Consider the following 14,995-nt stretch of genomic DNA (forward strand, 5'->3'; position numbering starts at 1 on the left):
GGGGAGCGCAGAACCCTGAACCGCGCCTGTGTCTTTTCTTATATAACCGCTGAGCCCGGACACAGTGTCTCCAGTGAAATACAGGAGAAACCGCAAGGAAAACAATGTTTCTTTTAATAAGTCTTTCTCTGGTTTTCTATTTCGGTCTTTCACATTTGAATGCATACTTTGCAGTTAATCTTTCCTCGATTACAGGCAGCCCAAACAGTTCTTAAGGCAGACATCGAAGCCTATTTGACTTTCTGCTGATCACATAAGTGTTCAAGAAGTATTTCCCTGCCCATCATGTGCCCCCAAGCCGGTTTCTCCGTTTTCCTCTTCCTGTCGTTGTCAGCGAGCACAAGAAGACAGGAAAAACGCAAGGCAGGGAAAAGACAGTAGCTGTCAGAGTGGGATTTGAACCCACGCCTCTATTCAGAGACCAAAACACCCAAGCAATGGAAAAACACGAGCCCTTAAATCTGGCGAATTAGACCACTCGGCCATCCTGACAAGCTGCAGGTGTTAGTGTGCTGGAAGCACAAGTAATTCACAAAACTGAGAAATGGTTTGCTGGAGAAGCGCCAAGTTGCCTGTTGTAGCCTAAACGGATCGCGGAAATTAAATATTCGGATCAATTCAGAGCGTGCTTTACAGCCTTCGTGTAATATTTTGATCTGCTAGGGTGCAGTCGTCTTCACAATCTGGATTATCTCATAAAGAGCGACGTCAGTGTAAAACAGCTATCATTTTTAAGAACAGACGTTGTATTGGATATTAATAATTGATTTATTTTCCTGATTACAATACAGTATACTTTCCTGATTCCAATGTATTGTGAAGCATAAAAGCCAACTGCATCAATCTCTATTACGCGTCATTTATGAAGGCGTTTCAAATAGCAGCCAGTGCAGTATTAACGCTTTTGGAGCATGTATTACATTGTAAATAATCTTATTTAAATAGGTTTAAATTCGCACACTGTTATTTAGACAGCGCAAACCAGTCTGACCTCCTTCAACTTTCTGTGCCCGCTGAGTAGATCTTAAAGCAGCTGCAGCCAGAGTAGCCGTAATGGCAACAGTGTTTGGAGTTCGGCTTATTTCTTCTGCAGAACCACCGGTATCGGAATATACAGTACTGATCCGCAAAATAAGCACTTTTGATTTCTGATCGTTTTTATTTTTTTATTTAAAGTTTCTCTAAACTTTACATTTGCTCGTACAAGTTTCCTCTATGAAATAAATAAAACATATAATTCAATACAATAACCACAGGCAGGAAGGCTCGTTGTCAAAGGCGTTGAGTTCAGTTAGCAGTTTCTCTTGGAGACGTTTGTTCAAATCCCACTTCTGATGAAAAGCTTTTCTCGTTCGAGTAGAAACGATAGAAGCCTTAAGTGGGAAAAAAATCAAAACATCTCGCATTTCACGTGTTTAATGTTAATTGTCTCAGTGATTGATGGCTCTTCTCCCTTGCAGGGTGACGGCAAACTTCTTCAGAGAGGGAGTCTCCCAGGTACGGCTTTTCTTCGTCAAGAGCCGAGACAACAGAAACAGACTTCAAACTGACATGAATTACTTCATGAGCGTTTATGACCGTCTTTAAAAAGCTGAGAGCAGGCGAAAACGTCATTGGAAATGAGGAAATGTCTGCTGACAGTAAACAGAGCTCACGCTCAGCTGTGAATAAGCGCTCCTCGTTAGTATAGTGCTGAGTACCTACGCTTGTTTCGCGGGAAACCGGGGTACTTTTCTGTGACAGGGCGCTGGTTTAATTTTTTAAAAACCTGACTCCACTTAAAAGTGTGTACTGTGGACTAACTTTCGAAGTACTTAGTGCGGTAGAATATGGAGATCAGCTCTAGCTCTGAGCTCAACTGCAACAAGAAGTCGTACTGAACAAAGTCAGAGCCCAGCTGAACGTGTGCTCAGTGTGGTGCTCAGGACACGGGAGCATTGTTGTGGTTCTAATTAGCACGAAGTGCAGGGGCTCTGACTCAGAACGTTTCAATTTATATGTTCAGTAAATTAAAATGCACGACACGTTAAAATCGGATAATGACTATATAACCGAATGTCCCTCACAGTTTAAAAGATACCAGTAAGGACACACAATTACTGCGAATGCGATACTTATTGGAAATAGTCCCAAAACAAGCACGTATCGCAGCTGGTAGACCCCTGTAATAATTTTGCAGTGACAGAACACTTTGAAGATTTGCAATCTATTTAAATATGAATTTTCTAAATTTCTGTTCTCTTTACTCCCTGGCATAACTGAACTCTCACCTTCACATACTAAAGGCATTACATGCATTAGCTGTGATAATGCTTCTAAGAAACACAGAATGGCATTTAGTTTTGTTCCTCATTTCCCCCAAGAAAAAAAAAGGAGTACATTTCCGCCTGGAATGATTGATGCCCCATCAAACATGTTTTAATATCCCCAGAAGTTTATACAGTAGAATCCTGGTTTGTGGCTTAAATTCAAGGTAAAAAATACTAAGGAAACGAGTTGGAAACAATGCCGATCTGGGATTTTACTCATCCGGAACATTTCACTACATTGGGCAGTATGTGCCAGAGAGCAACTCCTGATAGCTCAGTTGGTAGAGTGGGGAACTCTAGTGGAAACACTTGGGAATCCTTAGGTTGTTGGTTTGACTCTGGCTTGAAGGAAAGTTCCTTTTGTGTATTTTAATCAAAGAGTTAAAATAGTGAATCTGTGTAATTCAGTCGTTGATCAAAAGCTCAATAAACGACGAAGCAGAGGCTCCTGTTCCGAATTCAGCTCCCGTCTGATTGTCTTGTTTTGGCCAAGATCTGATCTATGAATTAAGGGAGTACTCTGTCTGCTTTGTAATTCAAAAACACATTTTGTAATGCAAATGTCAAGTTTTTTGTAGATATAAAGGTGTTCTCTGTTTTCAAAGGATAGCTACTTAATTGGCTTTATGATTTGGTATTGATTTTGTATCGTTGTATTATTAACTTTGTGCTTTCTGTGTTTTTATCGTATTGTGAACTTATTTTTTAAACAAATGCTTACAAAGGCAGACACGGCACACATCTGTTTATACCAGCGGTGAATTGTACATTTTTATTAAGTACAATCTACTGTGCACTTTTGGGAGTATAACAGGTTCGATATAAAGTGGCAAAAATATAAAAGGGGAAAATACCCCAGACTGCGTGTAAAGCCCTTGTTGTGGCTGTTGTTTTATTTTTAGATAAAATGGCGTACTGTGCACGAAATGTTGCAGAAACACAATCTGATATTTTAATAACTATTATTTTAATAATTTGATAAGTATGAGGCCCCGGATCCAAGTCTTCGGTTCTGATTTTTTAAACATGATATCTTCCCTTCCTCTCGATGTGAGGAATTGTTTTTTTTCACATTGCGATCCAAAGAGCCTCAGACGCACAGTCTAACAGTAACCAAACCAGAATGGATTCTGCTTGGAGCCGGACTGAGCTCATTCTCACTCTCTGTGCTGAAAACAGAATTATCTCTTCCCCAAACATCGTCTACAGATCACTTGTGTGCTTTTAACCTTCTCGCAGCTAGAGGCGAGACTGAAGCTGGAGATGTGAAGGCACCCGCTGGTGCATCTTCTCCAAATTTCACAATCGCGACAGACTTCTCTTTTTTAAAAAAAGTAGATATAGCCCTGAAAAAAGCATTAGCTTTATCAGTTTTTACATTAATCGATTTTGAATCAAATATTCTATTTTTATTGCAATTTACATAATAATAATAATTATTATTATCACTTACACTTATATAGCGCTTTTCTGGACACTCCACTCAAAGCGCTTTACAGGTAATGGGGAATCCCACTACCGCCACCAATGTGCAGCCCCACCTGGATGATGCAACGGCAGCCATACTGTGCCAAAATGCTCACCACACATCAACAATCAGTGGGGAGGAGAGCAGAGTAATGAAGCCAGTTCATAGATGGGGATTATTAGGAGGCCATGACTGGTAAGGGCCAATGGAAAATTGGGCCAGGATGCCGGGGTTACACCCCTACTCTTTCAAGAGACGACCTGGGATTTTTAAAGGCCAGAGAGAGTCAGGACCTCAGTTTTACTTCTCAGCCGACGGACGGCACCTGTTTACAGTTTAGTGTCCCCGTCATTATACTGGGGCATGAGGACCCACATGGACCGCAGGGTGAGCGTCCAGCGACAGAAACCAGATGGTACCGTGTGTCGGGCTCGGCTGCGAGCAGGACAATGACGTCAAGGGGACAAAGTAGAAAAAATCAAAACAGTTCTGTAAAAGACCTGTGTCAGCTGTCGGTTAGCAGTCTGGACTCTAAATCCATCGATCTGATTTCAAATCTCTCTAACACCTGAGCTGCGGCTTCTTTCGAGTAGTTATTCAGGAGAACACTATGTTGATTGTATAGATGAAACGTTTAATATATTCAGGTGGGTAGCTACTTCAGCATGCATATCTGCAAAGAAACAAGTAATGTTTGTATATAAATGAATGTCTCTGACAACTTAATGTTAGTTTTTAATTTAGTTTTAGTTTTACGATGTAGGTCAGGCGTTGACATATGCACAAACACACGAAATGTCTCACTCCTGATTCAGCTCATGCTTCATACGAGTGAAGCGATTCCTCCTGCTTCTCGTACAACTATATCAGAAAAGAAGCCCGTGTCACCCAGCTCTGATTCAAGAGCGACTCACATCTTGACAGGGTGCCCCTTTGGTCAGAAAAAATAGTTGTCAGAAAATGTGAGAAAAGGAACGTTATGTACAGTAAGCTCTCACACACAGCTCTCACACACAGCATTAGAGATTGGAATCTGATTGTAAAAAAAAAAACTGCCCATCTCCCCGGCATTTAACGGTGCTGTTGTTTTTATTTTACATATTGTTAGCATTTTAATGAATTGTTAAAAGATTTATACACAAATCGCTAAATACGAAACGTAAAAAAACCAACTGTAAGCAATTGACCATTCATATTCCTGAATTTTAAATCCCTGTGTTTATCTGTGTCCAAGTGCCTGGTGCAGCTATTTTGAAAGCATACCTCAAGGAGGGCTTTACACGCAGTCTGGGGTATTTTCTCCTTTTACATTTTTGCGATTTTATATCGAACCTGGTATACTCCCAAAAGTGCACAGTAGCTTGTACTGTGTGCCCTGTTTGCCTTTGTAAGCGTTTGTTTAAAAAATAACTTCACAATACGATAAAAACAGAGAAAGCACAAACTTAATAATATAACGATTCAAAATCAAAACCAAATCATAAAGTCAATTAAGTACCTAACTTTTGAAAACAGACAACACTTTATCTATAAAAAACTTGACATTTGTATCTATTTTTGAATTACAAAGCAGACAGAGCAGTCCCTGAACTTAAAGACCAGATTTGTTCAAATCCCTTGTACCAATTTAGATTGATCTTGATCAGAACACGACCATCAGACGTGAGGGGAATTCGGAACAGGAGCCTCTGCTTCGTCATTTATTGAGCTTCTGATCAACGTCTGAGTGAAAGTTATTTATTGTCTTTGATTAAAGTACGCAAAAGGCACCTGCGTACACCTTTTAGCTCATAAATTCATCGTACATTTATATCCCATCAATATAAACAATGTTATCTTTACCTGGCACTAAATGTAGCTCTAAATAAATGCAAATTTTAAAAAACAGTTAAAAATTAATGCTATTCCATATATTGTAACTTTGTGGTATTTAGAATTTTTATCTGAGGATGCAGGGGAAAGTATTATACAACTGTGAAAGAGGCTCGAATTTTAATACAATTTCGATCAAAAGAAAACCAAAATCCGTAAGATTTTACCGTCAATATCCCTCGATATTGACGTTCAGTTGAAAGATTTGGAGAAACTCTCAAAGAAGCAACTGCAGTTGGAGAGATTTGATTTGAACCGATGTTCGCAGCTCAATAATCCATTCGTCCTCGAAAGAAGCAAAGGTTAGTATGTTTTGAGTGTCACCATGATCCTCTTCTCAATCCAAACGAAAGGTTTTATGTGATCCTGATCCCACTAGAAAAAGAGTCAATTTCCTCCTGCACTGATATCCCTTCAAATGTTTTATAAGAACTCTGGACGTTTATACAGTAGAAGCCTGGTCCATTTCTTCTACTAAACGAGACTATGGGAGTGAGTATTTTGATGTCGAACTGGGATTTAAATAAAGAGGAACACTACACTGCATTGGGCTACGCGTGTGACAAAACATTTACTTTCCGACCTCTCGATAGCTCAGTTGCTAGCTCTTAAGACTGTAGAAAAAGCAGCGAGTATTTCTTATATCCCAGGTCTGAATCCAGTTTGAAGGATGGTGTTTTCTTGTTCCTTAATCAAAAAGTGAAAATTGCTCATTTGTCTTTCACTTTGACATTCACCCGAAAACTCAGTATACAAAGAAGTAGAGGCTCCTGTTCTGAATAATCCTCACGTCTGATTGTTTTGCTTAGACCTTTAAAATGTACACTGTGGACTGTTTGCTCTTCCTAACACAATTAAAAAGCCGCCGACAAACTTACCGATCGGGAGTTTAGTTCAGTGATAGCGCGCACTTAAGACGCTCCGTTTTCTATCGCCGGCATCTCTGTGTTCTTTTTAAACGCGATATCTTTTATTCTTCGTGTGTGAATTTCAGGGAGACTCATAAACCCTTTGTCTGTTTTAAAGATACATTATTTTAAACCAGACATAATGAAAGACGTAGTAATAAGACACACGTACAAAACACATGAATAGTAGCGGCTCTGAACTGAATGTGGTGCTGTATGGGAACGCGATGCAAACGCCAATGGCACAATAGATAACGTGTCTGATTACGGATCAGAAGACTTTAGGTTTCTACTCCTTTCTGGTTCGTGAAGAAGATTTAAACCACACTACTCAACACTGACATCGACGTGTGTGAGGTCCTACACAACCTTACTATCGACTAGATGAGTCTTCTGTTCTATCTCCGATTCTTTCTGCACATTCCTGCTATTTCACCACCGTTATTGTAGGACAACAGCCACAGACACGAGAAGATATACTATTCCGAACAAATGTCTTAAATAATCAAGTTGAAAAGGGTGACAATAAGTTTTTGTTTCTTTAACGTAACCTTACTTTTGCCTGTAAAGTTCACATTATTTTCTGTAGCCGCAAATCCTCAATATTTCTGCTGTCTCCCGAGAAACACAAGCGTGGAGTCAAATCATATTACAGTACACAGCTGATAGTAATTTAAGTAGGGAGCTGCGTCAGCATGCGTGGGCATGCTGCAAAGGGAAAAGTATAGGTTTATTCCATGCTGAAAAGAGAAGGAAACAATGTTTCAGCTGTGGAGCCTTCTTTGATCGTGACTCGAAATAAACCTTTACCTTTACTTGTTCGTTTGATGTTAATTTATCTCCATCAAATACCTAAGAGTATCTAAACTCGACAGTTGCTTTCAGTAGCTAAAGACAGGTTATACTGCTCCAGGTGAGGCTCGAACTCACAGCCTCGGCATGACTCCGCTGTGCACTGTTATATAAGTACCGCGCGCTGACCGATTGCGCCACTGGAGCTGTGCTTCTCATACAGACTGACGCTGCAGAAACACAGGGTGAAAACGGTTTCGGTTGTGGATCCATCTCCTCATGGGGAAAAGCAACAGTAAAATAGCAAGGAAAATACAAGAAAAGAAAGTGGAAGAATTGTGCTAACAGCAAAGAGGGACGGAGGGAGGTGGTCGGACAAGTAAATCAACCCGGCGGATTATTTGTAGCGACATTTTTGAGTCAATCAGCACACGGATTTCTCTTCATGTGCCTTAAGCTGTGCAGTTTGTATTTTCGATGTCGATAGGTTTCTTCAGAAGTCCAGTAAATTGACAATAATGGAAAACTAGCTGACGCACCCCGTCGTGAAGACCCTCTGTAAGGTGATTACACGTTTCATTTTCAAGTCGCCTCCTTTACACGCAATTGCAGCCCCGACACTGAGAGAAAGCATAAGAAATGGCTTCAATTTCAATGTGAAAGCGCAGTACAGGCTCTATGGCTTCACATCTTCCATCGATCACATAAAATTGCAGTAAAGCGCTCTAAATATGACTCTGAAGTACTGGGAAAGATGATTATTTTGAGCGTGCCTCCCAGGGTCTGCTACGAGGCTGAAGTTGGCTTCTTATTCGCCAGCTTCTTATTCGCGTTTTTCGTTCCACCTTAAATGCTGCTGCTGTTATGTTATGTCGCCTTTCGCCTGTAGATGGCTCTCGTCGATCAGTACTAATCCGGCTGGAATACTGTAGACATCTTCAGTGAAAGGGAATATCCAAATAAATAGCGGCTGTCCAAATTATATTTTTGTATGGAATATATTTCAGAAAATCGCAAACCAATTTTAGAAACTCATCACAACACGGACTTACACTGGGAAAGGGTGATTGCACTTTCTGCTTATTGCTACGGCCTTCCCCCCGATTATGAAAATGTCTCACAGTTCTGACACCGACGTGTGAAAGACAATGTAACAGACTATCAAAATCCTGAAGTACAAAAAATTTTAATGCACCAGTTTTTTAAATATGACCCTCTGATCTTGGCATGTCAGAATACATTGGGAAAACGTATGGCATGAATTGCAATGGCACACATTGTTGAGAATATCACTGACCTTGCCGATATTTGCAGGGGATACAAATGTTTTGCACATGTTAAACTACAACACGTAAAAATTGAGCTCCTTAGTCAATATCACCGGGAATGTCCAATAATGACAAACATCAGTAGCTACAAAGAAACTTAGACTCGCACATGGAGTTTTATCTTTGAATGGAGGGTGGGAGAGTTCATTTATACTCTCGTTGCTCATTAGCTAAATTATTTTAAAAATATGACACAGATTTGTTCAAGAAACTTGTAATCGCCTTAAAGAAAGTCTTCTTGAAGATGTGCACCAGCTAGCTCTCCACTGTCAATTGACAGGACTTTAGAAGAAACTGTTCTCATACAACCATCATACAAATTACACATCTTAAGGAACATGAAGAGAAATCTGTGTACTAAATAACATAAAACTGTCGCTGCAAATTATCACCAAGCTGTTTTATGTGTCTGACCACCTCTTTCCTACTTTGCAGCGAGCACAATTCTTTCTGTTTCTTCATCGCTATTTTACTGTCTCTTTTCCCCATGTGGAGATGGATTCACAGCCGAAACTTTAGGTCGGTTCCTGTTACTCTGTCCAATTGAAAGAGCTGTATTAAAGGCACTCCCATCTCTGCAGGAAAGTTATTGCTGCTCTCAACACAATATACTGCAGCCAAATGTGATAGTGATACTATCACTGCCTGTGGGCCACGTGTTCCTACTGTCAGCCTATTATGTCATGTTCATCCACACCCAGAAACATTACTGCTGTAGCACAAGATTTATATAGGCGCGGTCGATAGAGCATGAATCTCTTAATCTCAGAACTGTGGGTTCAGCCCCCACATTGGGTCCCTCTGTGTCAATTTGATCCTCCCAATCCTCCTAGCAGGACCTGATGGTGTACCCACTGATACCCAGTGCCTTATATGACCTTTGCGTAATTCAGCTTTCTTTCCACTTGATTCAGATTTTGATCTGAAATCATCGGCCGAACAAGAGTTTGTCTAAATCGAGGGAGATCTGCTCTCAAGAAAGTATTAAACACTTCAGCATTTACTGTTCGAATACCACACTTTGTCAAAACACTGCCGCTTCTTAAGCTAATAAGTAATGGTTTTTGAGCACGCCTTGTATTGTTAATGCTTATATTAAAAAAGCATAAATTCACATAATGGAATTTGGATGGAACAAAGTAATTCAGCCCCTATACAACATTACAAACCCACTGAAAACTGTAAAACAAACAAACAAATGAAACAACTTCAAAACAAAAAGAAAAAGAACATTAAAAACATTAAAAAGAATTTAACTGCGAGAGCTTTTTCAAGTTTTCGGTACTCCATCCAGTAGTTACGTTAAGCCTTATTCAAAGCCCAACTGCAGTAGGCAACTACACGCTCCCCATCTGGCCCCTCCTGCGCCAACACCGCGCCCAACCCCCGAGTCACTCGCGTCGGTATCTAGGACATACGGTAACCGCGGGTCGGGGTAGGCCAGCACGGGGGCCCCCACCAGAGCTTCACTTAACCGGCCGAAAGCCCGAGTCCAAGTCAAAGCGGTGGCCCTTGTTGGTGAGGCAGTGCAGTGGGGGAGCGATGCTGGCAAAGTCCTGGACGAACCTCCGATAATACGAAGCCAACCGATAATACGAAGCTGCGCAGCTCTGCGACGGTGCGGGGAGTTGGCCAGCCCCTCACTGCGGCGACCTTACCTGGGTCTGTAGCCACCCCTCGCTGTCCAACAACATGTCACCTCCCGCCGCAGGAGCTCGCACTTGCGGGGGTTGAGCCTCAGGCCAGCACGGCGGATGCAGGCCAGCACCGCCTGGAGGTTCGTCAAGGCCTGGTCGAAACACCTGGCATGAACCAGCAGGTCGTCCAGATACAGCACACACTGGTTCCACAGGACCGATGCCAGCACCTTCTCCATCAGCGTCTCGAAAGTTGCCGGGGCATTGCACAGGCCAAAGGGCATGACAGTAAACTGCCAGAGGCCCTGGCCGATGGAAAAGGCCGTCTTCGGTCGAGCATCGGGAGCGAGCGGTACCTGCCAGTAGCCGCAGCGGAGGTCCAGGGAGCTGAACCAGGTCGACCCGGTGATGTAGTCCAGGGCGTCGTCTATCCTCGGCAGGGGGTAGGAATCTTTCCAGGTGACCTCATTGACCTTGCGGTAGTTCACGCAGAACCTCCACGAGCCGTCTTTTTTTCGGAGAAGTATAGCTGGCGCCGACCACAGGCTCAATCACCCCCGCTGTGACAATCTCCCAGATTTTTTCTTCGGCGGCAGTACGCTTGGCGTGAGCCATGTGTCCCGGTGGGATGCAGATGGGCTGAGCGTCGCCAGTGTTGATGTTGTGTTGGACCAGGGCAGTGCGGGTGCAGTCCTCATCCCTTGCCGCAAAGAGGTCCTCGTTTTGGGCGAGTAGTTCCTGGAGCCGCTGCCACTGGTCCCAATCGAGGCCCTCGCAGCTTCGCTGGTAGAGGTCCTCAATGGCGCGCCTCGCTTCCACGCAATGCTCGGCCCCCGCCACCACCACCGCCACCTTGTCAGGCCCCCCGGGTGATTCAGGGGCAGGATCCGGCACGCTCGCTCCCCGGCTCGCAGGCCCGGTCCGCCCCTGCGACTGCCACCGCCACTGCCTCTTTTTCTCCCGTCTCCGGCAAGCCCGTGTCCCTCGGCCTTCGCCGGGCCTGCCCTCCACCAGGTGAAGTCGCTCCCCCTGCCACACCAACTCCTGCCATCCCAAGTCCAAACTGGTCCCCACTCGCTGCAGCAGGTCCAGCCCCAGGATGCAGTCCTCCTGGATGGGTGCAAGGTAGCAGGCGCACCGTCGCTGTACCCAGACGGAAGGCAAGCACCTGTTTCCCTGTTTCGGCACGGCTCTTCGGGTAAGAGGGCCTTGAGAAAGGCCTGAAGAGCCATCTCCCGCTGCGCCTCCCGGGGGAAAGCCGGGTATCCTCGGCGGGCAAGGAACATGACATCAGCGGCGACCGGGCCCAGCCGGAGAGCTGCTGCCAGCGCCGCGTATTCACCTCAGTCCTCCTCTGGGACATCCAGGAGAACCTGGCAGGCCACTCCTTCCAGCGCCGCCGCCAGGTGGCCGGCCATCTCTGCCCGGCTCCAGCCATTTGTCCGGGCCGCGAGCTGGAACTGAGCCTCGTAGGTTTCCCAAGGCGCTTCCCCGTCGTAGCGACCGGGTCGCACCCGCGCTGGCGGGTGTGGGAATAGCTGGCCGACTCCGGCAGGGAGGGCATCTTCTCTCTTGGGCATCCACTGGGCAGGAGTAGTGGGCAGTCGCCCCAATTCTACCAGCGAGACCACTACTGGGTAGCCCTGGTAAGGGCTGTGGCCACCTGTCGCACCCAGGAGTTGCTCAGGCTCTGTATGTGCGCTGCCGGTGGGTTCAGTCTCTTTTAGGGTTAGCCGGCGCTTGACAAAATCAGTGAATGTCTGCCATGGTCTGTCCATCCTGCCCGCTTCTGACACCAATGTAACATTTTTCAGGTTCCCTCAGGACAAAGGACAAGTGGAGACATGATCGTAAACCAAGCAACGGCTTTATTCTCCAAACAAAACCACACAAAAACCAAACACAGGCTATACACACATGAGGAGACCGACAGAACACTTACACGTGGTTAGGGTGGTAACTCGTTAACTTCGGGCTATACACTTATAGAGCTATACAGGACACTAAAACTACTATCACAATATTTACGTATGCAGATACATATCATCCTGCTGACCCTCAGACTCCCCCCGGCTACAACTCCCAGCCTGCTTTGCGGTACTATGAGCGCCTAGGTGCGCTTCCTCCTCACCACTGGGCGAGGGCGTTAAGGTATTATGCTATTGGCTTGTTTGTTTATTACCAAATAGATTTACCGCTGTAAAAGTAAACTTTATAGTTGTGTTCAGAGGCTATTGGGAATCTTTTGCGTTTGCAACGTTTTTTAGGAACACGTATTTTGTTTGTGGCAATGTACACTTTGTAGTGTTAAACGGGGATTGCTGCCCCAGTGTCTCCAACCAGTTATTAAATCTCCGTCTCAGAAGAAATTATTGAGGGTACTGCAAAATGTGAGAAATTCCGAGACCTTCACAAATTCTTGAACGTTGTGCAAGTCCTGTATGGTCGCCATGTTTGTGGAGATCAGGGCAAGGCTGCTCTCATCACGGGTGAGAGCTCGCGAGAATTGTGATGTAGGGGCTGCCCTTCCTGCTGGGGTCAGTTGTAATGAACTGAAAGCAGCACCCCAAACTGGAATTCAGCCTTAAGACCAGAAGCAACAAATGTGGCCGCTGAAATTAGCCCCCTGTTTAACTTGAATTGTTTTTAGTGTTGACAGCATGAAGTCTGCAGAATAATTTCTTGCTTAGAATGTTTTTTCTTTCCATTTACAATGATTTTTTTTTCCTTTTGTCTGTTTGCATATCATACATCAGCTCCACTGTTATACTCCTGTTTTTTAAATTATTTCATATATTTTCTCCTGTGATTCCTCATTTGGTTACCTTATATTTCTTCATTAATTATGGGTTTTCTTATCCATTCAGCCCTGTTTGCTGGGTTGTTAGATGGTCTAATTTCCAGTTTCGTCTCCTATGTGTTCCGATCATTTGATCGCAGCTCGTCTGAAAAAGGTCTTTACACCCTGTATCATTCACACCACACTGTGTTGCAGACAGTAGCTGCGGTCACCCACTTTATCTGTCTCTGGAGCTGTAATCGAGAGCATTATCAGATATGGTATTTCAGTGTGGTTCGGTCATCTATCAGTTCATTTTAAATGGCAAATGACCCGCCTCATCCAGACAGCTTTCAAGGTCAAGGGAGTGAAACAGCAGCCCTCCCCGCAGGCCATCTTTGAAAAATCCCTAATCAGACAGACAGGAACAATGATATCAGATCCTTCCCACATCCTCAACCCTGAATACCAACTTCTTCCTTCGGGCAAACGTTTCAGGGTTCCCAAAGGTAAGTGAAACGGATACAAAGATTCCTTTGTTCCACTATGCATTACAGCTGTCAACACAAAAATGTCAAGGATAAACAATTTTGACTCTTACAACCCACCTGAGTGCAATATGTTTTTGCGATGTGTTATAAACGTTCCATGTTATGTGTTCTACTGTACATGTGCAATAGAATGATGTGCAGTGTTTTTCTTATTTTTTGTAATAGTGTAATGTGCAATGATTTTATTTTCTTCTCTCTTTTTGTGCATGCTATTTAAATGTACAGGAGTGCTGGGTGTCCATACAAAATTCCCTCAGGGGACAATAAAAGTCTTATCTCTTTGCTGGAATTTTTTTTTGCCCATCTGTTGAGAGAATTGAAGTGTGAAAGAGCGTGAGGTGTTAAAGTAGCTCCTGTCAGGTTTATTATATTGCTGTTGCTTTGTTTGAATATACTGTTATCTATTGTGGGAATTAAAAAAAATCATCTGTGTTAGTGTGGGTGTTGCTCTGTAAATGGCTGACTTAGCTTTTAACTCATCATTCTGTAAGGTACAAAACAGAGCAGAAGATATATAGGACTTTATTGATCCTGAAGGGAAATTGATGTGTTACAGCAGTCCAAGACAAGCCAAAAAAAACAGAAAACCAGACACCAGAATAGACGAAAAATTAAGATGCGTACAGCAATACAAAATAAATATTAAAAAAATCACTTAAATAGAAATATAAAAGACTCTTTTCACAGGTCCCAGGCTCTTACACAGTCGGGTCTCCCTGGGGGGCGGCGTTTATTTGAACATCTCTCCAGGCTCCGTTCTTGTGCCTGTGTCTTCTGTAAGTCTCTCTTTCAGCGAACTCAGAGCAAGAGCTGCTGCCCTCTAGTGGTTACTGAAGTAGGGGGACGAACTGACATCACCTCTTCATGTGGTTTAAGCAGCTGGAGTCACATTAGAACATCCCCAGATAGGGTGGACATAATACGGTCACTACTGTCATGAGTCTGTTATGCAGCTGTCGCTGGGAACATTTTAATATTTAACTGAAACTGCTTTCCAGTGAACATTAATACATGCATGAACTAATACGAATGTCATTTAGTAATGGCGAACTTCAATGTCTGTCTTTGTTCGTAGCTGTATTACAGCTGGTGAATGTAGAGCCATGTGCGATGTGAGGGCGTGGTGTGTGAGAGTGGGTTTTCAGAGATCATGGGGAGCAGAGCGATCTGAAATGAAGGAAAGGCACGTTTAACTGGGGTGTAAACCTGAAATGTGTTCGGTCACCTCTGAGTGTCAGTTGAATAGATGTGTCTTTTGTTATTTGGATGGGACTCCACCCTCTTGGCTCTCAGGGTAAAGCAGGGATATGGAGAAAAGGTTGTTTAGTCAAATGGAAGGGTACGTTTGTAC

The 14,995-nt window shown here is 43.6% G+C and overlaps 1 non-coding gene across 1 annotated transcript; it reads right to left on the reverse strand.

Annotated features, from left to right (window-relative positions):
• Positions 1 to 7,462: 7,462 nt before the first annotated feature.
• trnai-uau (transfer RNA isoleucine (anticodon UAU)) lies at positions 7,463 to 7,556 on the reverse strand. Its single transcript has 2 exons — positions 7,519 to 7,556; positions 7,463 to 7,498 (listed from the first exon to the last, which is right to left on the reverse strand). It is a non-coding gene; the product is annotated as a tRNA-Ile (tRNA).
• Positions 7,557 to 14,995: the final 7,439 nt, after the last annotated feature.

The sequence above is a fragment of the Atractosteus spatula genome, assembly GCF_055471065.1.
Source record: "Atractosteus spatula isolate fAtrSpa1 chromosome 10 unlocalized genomic scaffold, fAtrSpa1.hap1 SUPER_10_unloc_9, whole genome shotgun sequence".
Lineage (NCBI taxonomy): Eukaryota > Metazoa > Chordata > Actinopteri > Semionotiformes > Lepisosteidae > Atractosteus > Atractosteus spatula.